At 38.6% G+C, this 8,339-nt stretch overlaps 1 non-coding gene across 1 annotated transcript; it reads right to left on the bottom strand.

The window, feature by feature from the left end:
* Nucleotides 1-5,878: 5,878 nt before the first annotated feature.
* LOC148576178 (small nucleolar RNA R71) lies at nucleotides 5,879-5,986 on the bottom strand. Its single transcript, XR_015903546.1, has one exon. It is a non-coding gene; the product is annotated as a small nucleolar RNA R71 (small nucleolar RNA).
* Nucleotides 5,987-8,339: the final 2,353 nt, after the last annotated feature.

The raw sequence follows: 8,339 nt of genomic DNA, 5'->3' as shown, positions 1-8,339 counted from the left end.
ACAAGTATTGGAAGGCTAGTATGGTTAACTGTTGCTCAATTACATTAGATTTTATTTAATTAAAGTTTTCATCTAGAACATTTTGTGAAATCTTTGGAAATCATGAAAACCTTGAAAAAGCAAATACAATTAAAGCAAGAAAAGAAAAAGGGAAAGAATGAGAAAGCTGAAGGCTCTGAGTACCAATGACAATTCATTTGTTAAGTACTTATGGTGTTTATGTATCAAGCAAAAAGCTTGAAAACAAAACACTTAGAAGTCAAAGCTAGGCTCAAGTGCAAATGCACTCCCTCAAAGCTCAAGGCTCTGAGCATCAATGATTAGAGAGTCAAGAAAAGAAAAATTGAGCTTAATGAAGTCCTCTAATTCAAATGCTTGTGTGCTTGTGTATCAAGTGGTAATACTTGAAAACAAAGCATTTAGAGTCGTAGCTTTGTTATCAACTCATGGGGCAAAGCACCCAAAAGGAGAAGCTAATAAGAAAACCAAAAGCTTGTTTCAAGGGAGAATTATAAGGAAAAGATTTCATAAATTGAGCTAGATAGAAGCATCAATCATTTATATCTCTTTTGTGATTGTAGCATACATAGAAAACTAGCTAACCATGAATATTGAATTGCTATTCTTCATACCTTGGATAGTCAATCTTTATTGCATGATTCTTTTCTTGCTTGGGGACAAGCAAGGTTTAAGTTTGGTGTTGTGATGACATGTCATCATGTCATATTTTTCTATACTTTTTCATACAAGAAATTGATAATTAGTGCTTAAATATTACATTCATTTGTGCTTAAATGGTATATTTCTCTGATCTTTTGATTTGATAAACTTTGTAGGAAATAAGAAGAAAAAGAAGCAAAAAAGCACAAAATAAGCTAAAAAGGAGAAAAAAAGAGTTTTAGAGCACACTTTGAAGTTAGAGCACACTTTGATGCCTTAGGCCACGCTTTTAAAAGGGCCATGACCATGAATGAAGGAAACAAAGGCTAGCGCTCAATTACAGGGAGCGCTACGTTAAAATTGTTAACTTTTTCGGGTTTTTTTCTAGCCTTGTGACAGCATGACCATGCCTCCTTCAAAGGGCCATAACTTGAGCTATAGATGTCCATTTGATGTGCTTCTAGTTGCGTTGGAAAGCTGACATTTAGAGCTTTCCAACGATATATAGCAATCCATATTTGGCATGAAATTGAAGCACAAGTGAAAGACATCTTTAAGGCCCAAAAATCAAGCATAGCGCTCACAAAATGAAGCAACCAAGGATCGAAGAAGGGAACCAAGGCATCATGTGTAGTGCTACGTTACTTCTTTTAACTTTTTCGTGACTTTCACACTTGGTAGGCCATCCTATGCATTAGGTAGCACTCAATGAGTGAACTGAGCGCTCAATAAGTGAGCGCTAGGCAATGTTTCAAGTAGCGCTACGTTGCATTACTTAACTGAGCGCTTCACTGGGAGCTGCCCCATGCCTCAAACCAACTTGAACCAAGCAACCTTGACCCATGCTCCAAACCAATTGAACCATGGCCAACCGGACCCATCTCTCTTCAAATCTGAAGCAAGCAAAGCCCATATCATCACTCAAAGGCACAAGAACAAGCTAGATTAGGAATTTCATTTAATTGTAATTTGTTTTCAATTTCAATTTCATTTTTTATTTTGTAAAATGCCTATATAAAGGCATCTGTTCCATTTTAGAAAAAAGGAGGCTGGCTCTGCTAGAGAGCATTAGGAGTAGGATAGAATAGAAAATCTTCTTTGAAACACTTTTAATTTTTCTGCACTTTCTATTTTTAAATCTTGAATTCAGTTTATGCAAAATTCAATTCCTGCAATCTTCTACTCCAATTTCCCTCTTCTGTAATTTTACAATTCAGTTACATTGAGCTTGATTTTAATCTTCTGTTCCCATTTCTTTTTGTTTCTATTGCTCTCAATTTACTTTTATGCAATTGATGAGCAGATAATTTATACGCTTTTTGGCATTATTTTAAGTATATTTTTAGCATGTTTTAGTTAGTTTTTATTATATTTTTATTAGTTTTTATTTAAAATTCACTTTTCTAGACTTTACTATGAGTTTGTGTTTTTTTCTGTGATTTCAGGTATTTTCTGGCTGAAATTGAGGGACCTGAGCAAAAATCTGATTCAGAGGATGAAAAGGACTGCAGATGCTGTTGAATTCTTACCTCCCTGCACTCGAAGTGGATTTTCTAGAGCTACAAAAGCCCAATTGGCACGCTCTCAATTGCATTGGAAAGTAGACATCCAGGGCTTTCCAGCAATATATAATAGTTCATACTTTGCGCAAGATTTGATGGCCCAAATCGGCGTTCAAAGTCAGCATCAGAATTCCCAGTGTTAAACGCCGGAACTGGCACCAAAGTGGGAGTTAAACGCCCAAACTTGCACAAAAGCTGGCGTTTAACTCCAGGAAAAGTCTCTACACGAAAATGCTTCAATGCTCAACCCAAGCACACACCAAGTGGGCCCGGAAGTGGATATTTACGTCATTTACTCATTTTTGTAAACCCTAAGCTACTAGTTCTCTATAAATAGGACCTTTTGCTATTGTATTTGAAGTCTAATCATGAGTAGTTCTATGCTACCTTAGATCACGTTTTGGGGCTGGCCTCATGGCCATGCCTAGACCATGTTCTTATGTATTTTCAACGGTAGAGTTTCTACACACCATAGATTAAGGTGTGGAGCTCTGCTGCACCTCGAGTATCAATGCAATTACTATTGTTCTTCTATTCAATTCAGCTTATTCTTGTTCTAAGATATCAATTGTTCTTCAACTTGATGAATGTGATGATCCGTGACACTCATCATCATTCTCACCTATGAACGTGTGCCTGACAACCACCTCCGTTCTACCTTCGATTGAGTGGATATCTCTTGGATTCCTTAATCAGAATCTTCGTGGTATAAGCTAGAATTGATGGCGGCATTCTTGAGAATCCGGAAGGTCTAAACCTTGTCTGTGGTATTCTGAGTAGGATTCAAGGATTGAATGACTGTGACGAGCTTCAAACTCGTGATTGTGGGGCGTTAGTGACAGACGCAAAAGAATCACTGGATTCTATTCCGACATGATCGAGAACCGACAGATGAATAGCCGTGCTGTGACAGAGTGCGTTGAACATTTTCACTGAGAGGACGGGATTGTAGCAACTGACAACGGTGATGCCCAACATACAGTTTGCCATGGAAAGGAGTAAGAAGGATTGGATGAAGACAGTAGGAAAGCAGAGAGACGGGAGGGACAAAGCATCTTCATACGCTTATCTGAAATTCTCACCAATGAATTACATAAGTATCTCTATCTTTATTTTATGTTTTATTTATCTTTTAATCATTCATCATCCATAACCATTTGAATCTGCCTGACTGAGATTTACAAGATGACCATAGCTTGCTTCATACCAACAATCTCCGTGGGATCGACCCTTACTCACGTAAGGTTTATTACTTGGACGACCCAGTGCACTTGCTGGTTAGTTGTGCGAAGTTGTGATAAAGAGTTGAGATTACAATTGTGCGTACCATGTTGATGGAGCCATTGATGATCACATTTTCGTGCACCAAGTTTTTGGTGCCGTTGCCGGGGATTGTTCGAGTTTGGACAACTGACGGTTCATCTTTTTGCTTAGATTAGGTACTTTTCCTTTTTATTTTTTCGAAAAATTTTTTTCAAAAATACGAAAAGATTTTCTATTTTGTTCTTCAGAGTTTTTAAGAATGAATTCTAGAGTTTCATGATGATTTGTTGAAGTCTGGCTGGCTGAGAAGCCATGTCTAATCTTTTGGACCGAGGTTTCAACTTATCATCACAAGAGCTTGTTGATTTCTATCAATTTTGCTGTTGAAAGCAATGATCTGCTAAAGCTTGGCTGGCCATTGGCCATGTCTAGTGTTTTGGACCGGAGCTTTCATTAAAAGCTTGGCTGGCTAGTAAGCCATGTCTAATTCCTGGACCGGAGTCTTAGACTAGCATTGCAATGATTCCTGGAACTCTTATTAAAAATTTTGAACCCCTTTATTTTCTTTTCCACTCAATTTTCGAAAAAATACAAAAAATTTTAAAATCATAAAACCAAAAATATTCTATGTTTCTTGTTTGAGTCTATTGTCTAATTTTAAGTTTGGTGTCAATTGCATATTTCTATTTTTCTTGCATTTTTCAAAAATTACATGCATGTGTCTTCATTTATCTTCAAGTTGTTCTTGATGATTTTCTTGCTCTGATCTTTAAATTCTCTTGTTTAGTGTGTTTTGTTGTTTTTCATATGCATTCTCAATTTGTTAGTGTCTCCTATATGAAAATTTTTAAGTTTGATGTCCTGCATGCATTGTTTATTTGATCTTAGTTGCATTTTTATTGTTTCTCATCATCAAAAAAATTCAAAAATATTTTTCAAAACTATGTCTTTTCAAGTCAATAATACAGAGAATTGAAGATTCAGAACATTCAACAGAGGAATCAAACAGAAAAAGCTGGGCGTTCAAAACGCCCAGTGAAGAAGGAAAACTGGCGTTTAAACGCCAGCCAGGGTACCTGGCTGGGCGTTTAACGCCCAAAAAGGTAGAGATTTGGGCGTTAAACGCCAGAATGGGCACCATTCTGGGCGTTTAACGCCAGGATGACACTAGAGGGAAGATTTTGTTTTTAATTCACATTTTTTTCAAGTTTTCATTTTTTTTCAAAATTAAATCTTTTTCAAATCATATCTTTTCAATCATATCTCTTTCAAAATCAATTTCTTTCTATTTTATATTTATTTTTACCATTTTCAAAAATCCTTGCTTCAATTCAAGATTTACTTCAAAAATTTTCAAGTTGTTACTTGCCTATTAAGAAATGATCAAATTTTAAATTTTAGAATCATATCTTTTAATTTCTTGATAGTCAAGTAATCAACTTTAATTTTAAAAATTTTCTTTTTCTAAATTGATTTTCAATCATATATTTTCAAACATATCTTTTCAATTACATCTTTTTCAAAATTAATTTTTTCAATCATATCTTTTTCTAATTTCAAAATCTTTTTCAAAAATCACTTGATTTCTTTTCCAACTCTAATTTTCGAAAATCATTCTTCAATTTTTCAAAATTATTTCAAAATATTTTACTTTAATTCTTCCCCTCTTCCCACATCTTTCTATTTAAGGACTAACACTCCTCCATTATCAATAATTCGAATTTTATCTCTCTTGATAAGTTCGAATTCTTCTACCTCCTCCTTCTATTCTTCTTTTCCTCTGACACCTCAAGGAATCTCTATATTGTGACATAGAGGATTCCATACTTTCTTGTTCTCTTCTCTTTCATATGAGCAGGAGCAAAGACAAAGGCATTCTTGTTGAGGCTGATCCTGAACCTGAAAGGACCTTAAAGCAAAAGCTAAGATAAGCTAAGGCACAACTCTCTGTAGAGGACCTAACAGAAATCTTCAAACTAGAAGAAGACATGGCAGCCGAAAACAACAACAATGCCAACAATGCAAGGAAGGTGCTGGGTGACTTTACTGCACCTACTCCCGACTCCTATGGGAGAAGCATCTCTATCCCTGCCATTGGAGCAAACAACTTTGAGCTTAAGCCTCAATTAGTTTCTCTGATGCAACAGAATTGCAAGTTTCATGGACTTCCATTAGAAGATCCTCATCAGTTTTTAGCTGAATTCTTACAAATCTGTGACACTGTCAAGACCAATGGGGTTGACCCTAAGGTCTATAGACTTATGCTATTCCCTTTTGCTGTAAGAGACGGAGCTAGGATATGGTTGGATTCACAACCTAAGGAAAGCCTGAACTCTTGGGAAAAGCTAGTCAATGCCTTCTTGGCAAAGTTCTTTCCACCTCAAAAATTGAGTAAGCTTAGAGTGGAAGTCCAAACCTTCAGACAGAAGGAAGGTGAATCCCTCTATGAAGCTTGGGAAAGATACAAATAATTGATCAGAAAGTGTCCTTCTGACATGCTTTCTGAATGGAGCATCATAGGTATCTTCTATGATGGTCTGTCTGAACTGTCCAAGATGTCATTGGACAGCTCTGCTGGAGGATCTCTTCATCTGAAGAAGACGCCTTCAGAAGCTCAGGAACTCATTGAAATGGTTGCAAATAACCAATTCATGTACACTTCTGAGAGGAATCCTGTGAATAATGGGACAAGTCAGAAGAAAGGAGTTCTTGAGATTGATACTCTGAATGCCATATTGGCTTAGAACAAAATATTGACTCAGCAAGTCAATATGATTTCTCAAAGTCTGTCTGGAATGCAAGCTGCACCAGGCAGTACTAAGGACGCTTCATCTGAAGAAGAAGCCTATGATCCTGAGAACCCATCAATGGAAGAGGTGAATTACATGGGTGAACCCTATGGAAACACCTACAATCCTTCATGGAGAAACCATCCAAATATCTCATGGAAGAACCAACAGAGGCCTCAACAAGGCTTCAACAACAACAATGGTGGAAGAAACAGGTTTAGCAATGGCAAGCCTTTTCCATCATCTTCTCAGCAGCAGATAGAGAACTCTAAGTAGAACCACTCTGACTTAGCAACCATGGTCTCTGATCTAATTAAAACCACTCAGAGTTTCATGACTGAAACAAGGTCCTCTATTAGAAATTTGGAGGCACAAGTGGGTCAGCTGAGCAAGAAAGTTACTGAACTCCCTCCTAGTACTCTTCCAAGCAATACAGAAGAGAACCCAAAAGGAGAGTGCAAGGCCATAAACACAATCAACATGGCCGAATTTGGAGAGGAGGAAGAGGCAGTGATCGCCACTGAGGAAGACCTCAATGGACGTCCACTGGCCTCCAATGAGTTCCCTAATGAGGAGCCATGGGAATCTGAGGCTCACACTGAGACCATAGAGATTCCATTGGATTTACTTCTGCCATTCATGAGCTCTGATGAGTATTCCTCCTCTGAAGAGGATGAAGATGTCACTGAAGAGCAAGTTGCTAAGTACCTTGGAGCAATCATGAAACTAAATGACAAGTTATTTGGTAATGAGACTTGGGAGGATGAACCCCCTTTGCTCACCAAAGAACTGGATGACTTGACTAGGCAGAGATTACCTCAAAAGAGACAGGATCCGGGGAAGTTCTCAATACCTTGTACCATAGACACCATGACCTTTGAGAAGGCTCTGTGTGACCTAGGGTCAAGTGTAAACCTCATGCCTCTCTCTATAATGGAAAAGCTAGGGATCCTTGAGGTACAAGCTGCAAGAATCTCGCTAGAGATGGCAGACAATTCAAGAAAATAAGCTTATGGACTTGTAGAGGATGTCTTGGTAAAGGTTGGAGACCACTACATCCCTGCTGATTTCATAGTCCTAGAGACTGGGAAGTGCATGGATGAATCCATCATCCTTGGCAGAACCTTCCTAGCCACAGCAAAGGCTGTGATTGATGTTGACAGAGGAGAATTTATCATTCAAGTGAATGAAGAATCCCTTGTGTTTAAGGCTCAAGGATATCCCTCTGTAACCATGGAGAAGAAGCATGAAGAGCTTCTCTCAAAACAGAGTCAAGCAGAGCCCCCACAGTCAAACTCTAAGTTTAGTGTTGGGAGGCCACAACCAAACTCTAAGTTTGGTGTTGAACCCCCACATTCAAACTCTAAGTTTGGTGTTGGGAGGTTTCAACATTGCTCTGAACATCTGTGAGGCTCCATGAGAGCCCACTGTCAAGCTACTGACATTAAAGAAGCGCTTGTTGGGAGGTAACCCAATGTTATATCTATCTATTTTCCATTGTTATTTTATGTTTTCTGTAGGTTGATGATCATGTGAAGTCACAAAAACAATTGAAAAAGCAAAAACAGAATGAAAAATAGAGAAAAAAACAGCACACCCTGGAGGAAAAGCTTGCTGGTGTTTAAACGCCAGTAAGGGCAGCAAATGGGCGTTTAACGCCCAGTCTGGCACCATTCTGGGCGTTTAACGCCAGAAAGACGCACCAAACTGGCGTTTAATGCCAGGAATGGGAAAGGAGCTGGCGTTAAACGCCAGAAAAGGGCAGCAGCCCGGCGTTTAACGCCAGAATTGGCAGAAAGGGCATTTTTGCACGCCACTCGGTGCAGGGATGAGCTATCCTTGACACCTCAGGATCTGTGGACCCCACAGGATCCCCACCTACCTCACCATCCAAATTCAAACCACTTTCCCTCCCAAACCCACCCATACTAGCCGAACCCTACACCCCTCTCAACTCCTATATAAACCCATCTTCACTCCTTCATTTTCACACAACCTCAACACCACTTCTCCCCCTTGGCCGAACCACAAAGCCTCCTCCATCTCCTCCATTTTTCTTCTGCTT

This window comes from Arachis ipaensis, chromosome B1 (assembly GCF_059453495.1).
Source record: "Arachis ipaensis isolate K30076 ecotype BB chromosome B1, ASM5945349v1, whole genome shotgun sequence".
NCBI classification, from domain to species: domain Eukaryota; kingdom Viridiplantae; phylum Streptophyta; class Magnoliopsida; order Fabales; family Fabaceae; genus Arachis; species Arachis ipaensis.
The sequence above is the reverse complement of the archived record's forward strand: the minus strand, read 5'-3'. Positions and strand labels throughout refer to the sequence as shown.